At 36.2% G+C, this 12,126-nt stretch overlaps 1 non-coding gene across 1 annotated transcript; it reads right to left on the bottom strand.

Annotated features, from left to right (window-relative positions):
* Positions 1-5,014: 5,014 nt before the first annotated feature.
* LOC148580417 (small nucleolar RNA R71) lies at positions 5,015-5,122 on the bottom strand. The gene has a single exon (XR_015896148.1). It is a non-coding gene; the product is annotated as a small nucleolar RNA R71 (small nucleolar RNA).
* Positions 5,123-12,126: the final 7,004 nt, after the last annotated feature.

Here is a 12,126-nt window from a genome sequence, read left to right as displayed (position 1 = left end):
GAATGGTCCTAACCATCTTGACTTCAGCTTCCCTAGGAAAAATTTGAGCCTTGAGTTTTACAATAGCACCTTTTGACCCTCTACAAACTCTTTTCTTGCCAGCCTTTGATCATGCCATTTCTTTGTTTTATCCTTGTAAATCTTGGCATTTTCATAAGCTTGAGATTTGAATTCATCTAATTCATTGAGCTGCAGCAGCCTTCTTTCTCCAGCAACTTGATTATCAAAGTTCAACATCTTTAAAGCCCAAAATGCTCTATGTTCAAGCTTCACTGGTAGATGATAAGCTTTTCCAAACACTAATTGGTATGGAGACATGCCAATAGGTGTCTTAAAAGCTGTTCTATAAGCCCACAATGTATCATCTAGCTTCTTGGACCAATCTTTTCTTGAGTTCCCAACAGTCTTCTCAAGGATTCTCTTGAGCTCTCTGTTTGAAATTTCAGCTTGACCATTGGTTTGTGGATGGTATGGGGTTGCTACCTTGTGCTTAATACCATATTTGAGGAGGAGTGTCTCAACTTGCTTGTTGTAAAAATGAGTTTCCCCATCACTTATAAGAGCTCTTGGAACCCCAAACCAGCTAAATATGTTCTTCCTCAAGAAGTTGATCACTACTTTGTTGTCATTTGTTGATGTAACTTTGGCCTCTACCCATTTGGACACATAGTCCACAGCCACCAATATGTAATTGTTTGAGTATGAAGGTGGGAATGGTCCCATGAAATCAATCTCCCAAATATCAAATAACTCCAATTCCATGATGAATCTCTGTGACATTTCATTCTTCTTGGGTAGGTTACCATCTCTTTGACACTCATTGCACCTTGTCACAAATTCCTTTGCATCCTTGAAAATTGTAGGCCAAAAGAATTCACATTGAAACACCTTGTTTGCAGTCCTTTCTCCACTAAAATGTCCTCCATAGATGGATCCATGGCAATGCCAGAGAACCTCTTGTCCTTCCTCATAAGAGATCCATCTTCTTAGAATCCCATCAGTACACCTCTTGAAGAGGTAAGGCTCTTCCCAAATGTAATGCTTGGCATCATTGATGAGCTTCCTTTTCAAGTGCTTGTTGATGTTGGAAGGTAGCTCTTCAATGGCCTTGAAGTTGGCTATATCTACAAACCATGGGGCCTCTTGAATCATCATTAATTGCTCATCCGAGAAGCTTTCATTCACCCTAGGGCTATGTGCTTCATTCTACTCATTTGGTATCCTTGATAGATGGTCAACCACTTTATTTTCTGCTCCACTTCTATCCTTGATTTCTGATGAGCGGATAATTTATACGCTTTTTGGCATTATTTTTAGGTAGTTTTTAGTATGATTTAATTAGTTTTTACTATGTTTTTATTAGTTTTTATGCAAAATTCACATTTCTGGACTTTACTATGAGTTTGTGTATTTTTCTGTAATTTCAGGTATTTTCTGGCTGAAATTGAGGGACCTGAGCAAAAATCTGATTCAGAGGCTGAAAAAGGACTGCATATGCTGTTGGATTCTGACCTCCCTACACTCGAAATGGATTTTTTGGAGCTACAGAAACCCAATTGGTGCGCTCTCAATTGCGTTGGAAAGTAGACATCCAGGGATTTTCAGAAATATATAATAGTCCATACTTTGCCCGAGTCTTGACGACGCAAACTGGCGTTCAAACGCCAACTTTCTACCCTATTTTGAAGTTAAACGCCAGAAACAGGTTACAAACCAGAGTTAAACACTAAAAACAGGCTGCAACCTGGTGTTTAACTCCAAGAGAAGCCTCTACACATGCAAAGTTTCAATGCTCAGCCCAAGCACACACCAAGTGGGCCCAGAAGTGGATTTCTGCATCATTTACTTATTTCTGTAACCCTAGCTACTAGTTTAGTATAAAAACTACTTTTAGTGATTTATTTTAGATCTTTTGATCATTTTTGAGACTATCTTTGTATCACTTTTGATCTCTTGATCACGTTTAGGGGGGCTGGCCATTCGGCCATGCCTGGATCTTGTTCTTATGTATTTTCAACGGTGGAGTTTCTGCACCCCATAGATTAAGGTGTGGAGCTCTGCTGTTCCTCATGAATTAATGCAAAGTACTATTGTTTTTCTATTCAATTCAAGCTTATTCTTATTCCAAGATATTCACTCGCACTTCAACTTGATGAATGTGATGATCCGTGACACTCATCATCATTCTCACCTATGAACGCGTGCCTGACAACCACTTCCGTTCTATCTGCAATAGCTTGAGCGTGTATCTCTTAGCCTCCATTCCAAAAGATCGGAGTCTTCGTGGTATAAGCTAGAATTATTGGCGGCCATTCCTGAGATCCGAAAAGTCTAAACCTTGTCTGTGGTATTCCGAGTTGGATTTGAGAAGGGATGACTGTGACGAGCTTCAAACTCGCGAGTGTTGGGCATAGTGACAGACGCAAAAGGATCAATGGATCCTATTCCAACATGATCGAGAACTGACAGATGATTAGCCGTGCGGTGACAGCACATTTTGGACCATTTTCACTGAGAGGACGGACGGTAGCCATTGACAACGGTGATCCCCCAACATACAACTTGCCATGAAAAGGAGTATGAATGATTGAATGAAGGCAATAGGAAAGCAGAGATTCAGAAAGAGCAAAGCACCTCCATATGCTTATCTAAAATTCTCACCAATGATTTACATAAGTATCTCTATCTTATCTTATATTTTATTTATATTTTAATTATCAAAACCTTATAACCATTTGAATCTGCCTGAATGAGATTTACAAGGATGACCATAGCTTGCTTCAAGCCGACAATCTTCGTGGGATCGACCCTTACTCACGTAAGGTTTATTACTTGGACGACCCAGTGCACTTGCTGGTTAGTTGTGCGAAGTTGTGAAGAAGAATTGAGATTACGATTGTGCGTATCAAGTTGTTGGCGCGGTTGAGATCACAATTTCGTGCACCAAGTTTTTGGCGCCGTTGCCGGGGATTGTTCGAGTTTGGACAACTGACGATTCATCTTGTTGCTCAGATTAGGTAATTTTATTTTAATTTTAAAAGCTTTTTATTTTTCGAAAAAAAAATTACAAAAAAAAATTAAAAAAATTATAAAAACCAAAAATATTTCGTGTTTCTTGTTTGAGTCTTGTGTCAAATTTTAAATTTGGTGTCAATTGCATGCTTTTTAATTTTCCTTTAATTTTCGAAAACTCATGCATTTGTTCTTCATAATCTTCAAGTTGTTCTTGATGATTTTCCTTATTTGATCTTTACATTTTATTTTTTTGTGTCTTTTCTTGTTTTTCATTTGCATTCTTGAATTATTAGTGTCTATAGAATAAAAATTTTTAGGTTTGGTGTCTTGCATGTTTTTCTTTTCTTAAAAATTTTCAAAAATAAGTCTTGGTGTTCATCTTGATCTTTAAAGTATTCTTGGTGTTCATCTTGACATTCAAAGTGTTCTTGCATGTATTAGTTGTTTTGATTCATAATTTTTATGTTTTGTTTCAATTTGGTGTTTTTCTCTCTCCTCATTAAAAATTCAAAAATAAAAAAATATCTTTCCCTTATTCTTCTCATAAATTTCGAAAATTTGGATTGACTTAGTCAAAAAATTTTAAAAATCTAGTTGTTTCTTATGAGTCAAGTCAAATTTTCAATTTAAAAATTCTATCTTTTCAAATCCTTTTCAAAAATCAAATCTCTTTCATTTTTTTTATTTTCAAAAATTCTCAAAATCGATTTTCAAAATCTTTTTCTTATTCTTACTTCAAATTTTCGAAAATCTCACTAACATTTAATATTTTGATTCAAAAATTTCAAGTTGTTACTTGCCTATTAAGAAAGGTTCAATCTTTGAATTTCTAAAATCATATCTTTTAGTTTCTTGTTAGTCAAGTAATCAACTTTAATTTCAAAATAAAATCTTTTTAAATTTCCTTTTCAAATCTTTTTCAAATTAAATTTCAAATCATATCTTTTTCAAAAATCAATTTTCAAAATCTTTTCTAACTTCCTATCTTTTCAAATTTGATTTTCAAATCTTTTTCAATTAACTACTTGACTTTTTGTTTGATTTTAAAAGTTTTCTATTTTAATCATATCTTTTTCAAAACCACCTAACTAATTTTCTCTCTCTAATTTTCGAAACCTCCTCCCCACTTTTTCAAAATTCCTTTTAATTAACTAATTATTTTAAATTTTAATTTAATTTTATTTCTCTTTTCAATTTTCGAATTCTAACTAATAATTAAAATAAAAACAAAAATATTTTCCTTTTATTTCAATTTAAATTTTGAATTCTTCTCTCTCTCATCTCTTTCTATTTATTTATTTATTTACTAACACCCCTCTTCTTCTTAAAAAAATTCGAACCCTCCCCCCCCACTCTGTGTTCGAATTATTCTCTCCTCTTTTCTTCTACTCACATAAAGGAATCTCTATACTGTGACATAGAGGATTCCATACTTTCTTGTTCTCTTCTCTTTCATATGAGTAGGAACAAGGACAAAGGCATTCTTGTTGAAGCTGATCCTGAACCTGAAAGGACCTTGAAGAGGAAACTAAGAGAAGCTAAAGCACAACTCTCTGGAGAGGACCTAACAGAAATTTTCAAAAAAGAAGAAGACATGGCAGCCGAAAATAACAACAATGCCAACAATGCAAGGAAGATGCTTGGTGACTTTATTGCACCCTCTTCTAACTTCTATGGAAGAAGCATCTCAATTCCTGCCATTGGAGCAAACAACTTTGAGCTTAAACCTCAATTAGTTTCTCTAATGCAACAGAATTGCAAGTTTCATGGACTTCCATTGGAAGATCCTCATCAGTTCTTAGCTGAATTCTTGTAAATCTAAGACAATGTCAAGAGCAATGGAGTTGATTCCGAGGTCTACAGGCTTATGCTTTTCCCTTTTGCTGTAAAAGACAGAGCTAGAACATGGTTAGATTCACAACCTAAAGAAAGCCTAAACTCTTAGGAAAAGCTGGTCAGTGCTTTCCTAGCCAAATTCTTTCCACCTCAAAAGATGAGCAAGCTTAGAGTGGAAATCCAAACCTTCAGACAGAAGGAAGGTGAGTCCCTCTATGAAGCTTGGGAAAGATATAAGCAATTGATCAAAAGGTGTCCTACTGACATGCTTCCAGAATGGAGCATCATATGTATATTCTATGATGGTCTGTCTGAGTTGTCAATAATGTCATTGGACCATTATGCAGGAGGATCTCTTCATCTGAAAACCCCCTGCAAAAGCTCAGGAACTCATTGAAATGGTTGCAAATAACCAGTTCATGTACACCTCTGAAAGGAGTCCTGTGAACAATGGGATGCCTCAGAAGAAGGGAGTTCTTGAAATTGATACTCTGAATGCCATATTGGCTCATAATAAAATATTAACTTAGTAAGTCAATATGATTTCTCAGAGTCTGAATGGATTGCAAGCTGCATCCAACAGTACTAAAGAAGCATCTTCTGAAGAAGAAGGTTATGATCCTGAGAACCCTGCAATGGCAGAGGTGAATTACATGGGAGAACTCTATGGAAACACCTATAATTCTTCATAGAGAAATCATCCAAATTTCTCATGGAAGGACCAACAGAAGCCTCAATAAGGCTTCAATAATAATGGTGGAAGAAATAGGTTTAGCAATAGCAAGCCTTTTCCATCATCTTCTCAGCAACAGACAGAGAATTCTGAACGGAGCCATTCTGGTCTGGCAACCATATTCTCTGATCTATCCAAGACCACACTAAGTTTCATGAATGAAACAAGGTCCTCCATTAGAAATTTGGAGGCACAAGTGGGTCAGCTGAGTAAGAAGATTACTGAAACTCCTCCCAGTAATCTCCCAAGCAATACAGAAGAAAATTCCAAGAGAGAGTGCAAGCCCATAACCATGACCAACATGGCCAAACCTGGAGAGAGTGAGGAGGACGTGAGTCCCAGTGAGAAAAGCCTCATGGGACGTCCTCTGGACAGAAAGGAGTTTCCCTTTGAGGAACCAAAAGAATCTGTGGCTCATACAGAGACCATAAAGATTCCATTAAACTTCCTTCTGCCATTCATGAGCTCTGATGAATATTCTTCCTTTGAAGAGGATGAAGACATCACTGAAGAGCAAGTTGCTAAATATCTAGGAGCAATCATGAAGCTGAATGCCAAGTTATTTGGTACTGAGACTTAGGAGGTTGAACCCCCCTTGTTCACTAATAAACCCCGATTTCGTGATTTATCTTATGCTTATTTTGGGGGATTTTACCACCTTTTTAAATATTTATTCAATGAAATAGCATGGTTTTGTGATTCTCCCTTGAATTTCGCTTAAGTGTAAAAACATGCTTTTTAGGCCCTAAGTTGGTAATTTTGATTCATTTTAATTCCATTCGATGCCTTGATATGTGTGTTGAGTGATTTCAGGTTTATAAGGCAAGTATTAGATGGAAGAAATGAGTAGAAAAGCATACAAAGGGGGGAATGCATGAAGAAACAAAGATTGGGAATGCACCAAAGGACGCGCACGTGTACATGCCGCGTTTGCGCGGATGGAAGATTTTGTCAATCGACGCGCACGCGCACTTGGCGCGCACGCGCCAATACTCTTAAATGGCCCACTTAAAGACAAAACGCTGGGGGCGATTTTTGATCTACCCAGGCCCAAATCCAACTTGTTTCTGAGTGTATTTCATGCAGAATTGAAGTCCAAGCAAGGGGGAGCAATTAGTTGAGCCAACATGAGCCTTTAGTTAGTTTTTTAGAGAGAGAAGCTCCCTCTTCTCTCTAGAATTAGGTTAGGATTAGGTTAGATTATCTTAGATTCATGTTTAAGTACTTGATCTTATCTTGTATACCTTTCTAATTTCTCATTTCTACATCTTGATTCTCTTATTTGTGATGTTAATTTCTCATTTTACTCTCTTTTGTGATGATGAACTCATGTTAGATTTGATTTACTTTTATTGCAATTTAATGTTTGATGTTTCTTTAATTGGTGAATTGAGTTGCGACCTTACTTTTCTTGCACTTAGTAGTTGTTATATTTTACTATTCCTACAATTTAGGATGTTTACCTTTATTGCACTCTATGTGTTTGATGAAATGTTCTCTTTAGTTTTTGAGTAGTTTTGTCAACTCTTGGTCTAAGCCAAGGGAATTGAGTAGTCTTGAGTCATTGGGTATGATGGAATTGGTGATTTGAGAACCCATGGTGATCAACTTGACACCCATTAACGCTAACCTACTACTAAGTTAATTAGTAGGTAGGTTAGGACTTAAGGGTTGATGTGATCAAATCTATTTGACGTACTTCAAGCTTAGGAGTAAATGTTACGTACTTAAAGCTTTTGGGAATTAGACTTAATAGGTTGGCCTCTCATAATTATCAATATTCGGTTTGTTGACAAGGATGGTGATCTCAATTATCTAAGTCTTAGCCAAGAGTCTTTTATCTTGCTTTCTATACTTATTTGCTTAATCTACTTTTCTTACCCTCTCATGAACCAAAACCCCCTTTTACCCCTTCATAGCCAATAATTAAGCACTACAGTATTTCCTAGGGAGACGACCCGGAGTCCAAATACTTCGGTTATTTCTTTATTGTAACAACCCTGATTTTCGAGTACGTGAGATCTTTTCTGAAAGTACGGATTTCTCCGGAAGATCAGTAAAGGGAACACTTCTGATATATCATCAAGCATCTCAATCCTCATTGTCATTTTGTCATCCTTAAGCTAGAACCTCTTCTGAGGCAAGCTCGATAATGCAATCGCGAAGAACCTAGTTTTTGAACCGTATCAGTTGGCAGTTTTGATTCTGATTTTCGTAAATAGTCTCTGTTTGACGAACCGGACTCGATTCATGAGAGGAGAGAGATAATAGTATAATATTATCATTATATTAGTATTAGAAAATGCTTGAATGATATTATAAGGTTACGTGGTCTGTTTTAGTTAAAAACAGGAAATCGGTTTAACCGGGTTTACGGTTTACTGGTGCAGCTTAGCACTAGTACTCTCTGATGACTTTAGCAATGCTAAGGCCTCATCATACATGTTCTATTCTCATAATAAATATGTTACTAGTGTCATTTATGCTAGTAGCTCAGAAAATAATTTTTAGAGATGTTTTTACGAGTGTTCTGATACATCTAGTTTTAGTAGTTATACACCTGAGATATTTTAAAATTATTTTAACCCACCTCCAAGCCAACCAATCACAACTCACCTTACACCCCCAAGACACTCCAAGGCTAGTCATTTACTCCCTTTGGCCGAAATTGAGAGGAGAGAAAAGAGAGAAAACTTCATGAACACTTAATCTTCAAAGCTTGATTTCTTCTGAACCAAAACTCAAATCAAAACTCCGATTTCACCAAAATGATCCTCTCTTCTTCCTCTACATAATCATGTGACTTATCAAGGCTGGAATTAAGGTGAGATGGTTGTCTCCCTCCCTCTCGAATTTGGTTTTCAAGGAAAACCATGCAAAACATGTGTTTTCTTGATGTTCTTCCTTAGGAATCATGCTTAACTTGACTTGAGGGCCAAGAAACATTAATTTCCAGCAAGTATAAGGTGAGATATCTCTTCCTAACGTGCTGAGGAAGATTTGGTCAGTTGAGAGTTTGTGGATTTAAAGTTGTTTTTGATGTGTTTTAGGAGGAAAAAGTGCTTTAAGAACACTTCAAAGAGTAACCGGATTTGGAGCAGCAAATCAAGGTAGGGTGTGACGAATTTAATCTTGATTGATTGTGTTTGAGATGTGTGATTATGATATGGTTTGGTTATGCTTGAAATTGATTGCTTATATGAGTTATTCTTGGTGAAAGTTTGTTGAAATTTTGATGAAATTTGATGATATTCAAGCTATGAATGTTGTTCTTGAGGGCTGCTGGAAAAACGAACCCTATGCCTTAAATTGGGGTTCAATTTGTGTTAAAATCATGTAGAAAAGATGGGGTTTTAGTGGATGGGAATTTATTATGAATTTTGGTAAAAATCGGTTGCTGAAAAGACTGAAAAACGGGTAAAAACAGAGAAAGAATCTGAAGAATATACGAAGAACATGAAGAACACTTTGAGTGTGATGAAGAACATGGAAGAACATGCCTTAGATCTTGAAAAGGGCAAGGAAGTAAAATTTTTTGTGTTTGAGGGGTTATTTTGTAATTTCTGAAAGTTAGGGTGGTTAAAGTAGAAATATTAAAAGTTACGGGTGGTAAAAAGTAAATTTGTTAAAGGTTAAAGTAAAGTTAAATTTCGAAAATATATTAATAAAATAATAAATAATAATAAAATATTAAATAATAATATTTAATTAAAAATAATATTTTAACAAAAATAATAAAATTATGCGGAAAAAGGCAGTTTTTTGTAAAAGCTTTAGAAAGACAACTTTAAGCGCAGAATCTCATAATTACCTTCATAAAACACTTAGGGAGTGGTAATAACATGTTAGTGAGGCAAAGATAAATAAAAGATACAAAGTTAAAGAAAAGATAAAAACCAAAGAAAAAGTCTGTAAAATTTTAATGACAGAAAAACAGACAGAGATTAGTGAACGAACTAGGGCAACATAGTTAGTCCTTGAGTTGCGACTAGGGTTAGGTATTATATGAAAAGTTAATCTGTTTCAGTATAGACTTAATGAACCTATACCTGGGACAGGCTAACTATTCATACCGAAATTTACATAAGCTTTAAATACACATGTTAAACAGAGAAATTAGAGCAGAATAAAGTAACACAGAATACAGAGTAACCAGAGTAAAGTAAAGAGATACAAAGAGAAAAGAATAATATGATAAAGAGAAATGGTTTGAGCCATGATATTGTAAAAGTGAAAGATGTAAAGTTTGTACAGTATGATTGAATAGAGAAAGAAAGAGGTACTGCATAAGAATGTGAAAATGATGATGAATAATGAGAATGATGATGAATGACGATAATGAGAATGATTATGTAATGATCTGCTGTTTGAAGGCAGTCAGATAGATAGTGGTACGACCACATAACGTTTTCCAGTGTTACACAACTATTGAGAGCTGTACCTGCAACTGATAACCTGGGATCACTTGCTGAGGATATTAATTCATACACGGCTAGAATGCCGCACCTGTAAGGCAAAGATTGCTTACAGAGAATATGATTTCATACACGGCTGGAATGCTGCCACCTGTAAGGCAGAGTTTGCTTACAGAGGATATGACGCATACGTCGGTTAGTGAGAACTGTACCTATGCTGACTGGAAAACCATACCCGTTTCAGCTGCTTCGGGTTACGTCGGGAGCGGGTAGAAATCGACAGATGAGCTCATTACCTGCGCTAGGGCTAGACATGCATCATACTTGGTTGCACATTTCCTTTGTTATGATTGTGGTATGAATGTATGCTTTCCTTGTTTGTATTCCATTCTCTGCGCTTGTGTTATTTTCTTGTATTCTTGTGTTTGTGTTCTGCTATCTGTTTTCTCTATCTTCTCTACTTATCTGTGTTTTTTAATTACTGCTTCTTTGTATTCTGCTAATAGTCTGCTAAACAACATAGAATTAATGAACGTAACTAATAACCCCGACCTACTAAGAACTCCCCAGTTCTTACCCTTCTCTCTCCCTTCCCCCTTCAGATGGAAGTTAGAGTACCTTACCATAGTTCGCTGATGACCGTTCGCAAGAAGATGATTCTGCTCTAGATAGTCTTCTGAGTCTAGGGTGAATATCGTTCTCTGATTATATGTATATACTGTGAGACCAGCCAACATCTGCACCCCGTTCGTATGCGCACTTTAACCTAATTCTTGTGTACGAGATTCCTATTGTGTGGCTACTTCATGAGGTACCAGAGAGACGTCCTGTGGAAAAGTCTGATCGTGCAGAGGAGTAGCAGATGATGTTCTATCTTTTGATGACGTTCCACCTGACTTGAGTTTTGAAGACCTAGAACGTACTTTCCCTCGCTTTAGTAGTTTAGAGGGACTAGGTGAGTATAGAGTCTAGGCTAGCCTAGGTGTCAGCTTAGGGACCTCTTGAACAGGTCAGGACCTGGGATGTTGTATGTATATACATGTATATAGATATTATTTAGCTATATCTAAGGGTGTTCTAATTAACAGTCTATATTCTAATAAAGGCTGAATCACCGAATGTTGTCAACTACTTGTGATGTATTTATGTGTGGTTGTTTATAACTGTTTTATCTGTTATTATTTGTGAATTGATTATAAATGATTCTGTTTATTAATTCAAACGTTTTCAAAAAAAAAAAGTACCTCGCTAACTAACTATGCTTCTAACAACGAATCAGGCTCATATAATAAATAATAGATAATAATTAGGATGACAAATTGGTAGCACTCAGTTTCTGGTATGTCCTAGGCGTACTGAAAATTAGGTCGTTACATTTATTGGGGTTTGTTATTCGTGACAACGAACTCAAATTTTTGATGTGGGAATTGTTTGTTGGTTTAGAACTATGCTTACAACGAAGTAATTCTTTTCTATAAGAAGAAAATCTAGACCGACGACAATTGTACACTTATCAAAATGGCGCCATTGCCGGGGAGCCATAATGGTGCTGTTATTGTCTATTGTAGATATTGTGAATAGCTTGAATTTTGGTTTGTTTGCTAGCTTTTGCTAGTTTAAGATTTTATCTTCTTTGTTTCTTATTAATCTTTGTTTTTTATTTTCTCTTTCACTATGAATTCTCATCCTTTTGGCTATGAGTATAGTTCAAACTATGTTGTAGGAAATGAACGCTCCAATGAAGATAGACATCAAGGATTCGAAAATCAAGGATGGGAGGAACCTCAAGCTCATGAATAAACTTCGTGGCAGCAACCTCTTACGAACTCTTATGGGTATAATCCTGATCCTAATGTGTATCAATCCAATGTGTGTGATGACCCTCATTGTGGTTGTCAACCACAATCGTCATATACATATGATCCCATTCCTCAATATAGCCATACACCATACTCACAAGCCTCACACCATCATTCAACTCCATATGACCATAACTCATACACACCATATCGACCACTAAATCACATATAGAACCACCACCATCCCAATACCAATGCTCCCAAGAACCACAAATTCCACATACACCACCTCAAGAATTCCACCAATATGAACCACCTTCTAATTACA

The sequence above is a fragment of the Arachis ipaensis genome, chromosome B10, assembly GCF_059453495.1.
Source record: "Arachis ipaensis isolate K30076 ecotype BB chromosome B10, ASM5945349v1, whole genome shotgun sequence".
Taxonomy (NCBI): domain Eukaryota; kingdom Viridiplantae; phylum Streptophyta; class Magnoliopsida; order Fabales; family Fabaceae; genus Arachis; species Arachis ipaensis.
Note: the sequence above shows the minus strand (reverse complement) of the source record. Positions and strands in the feature narration are given on the sequence as shown.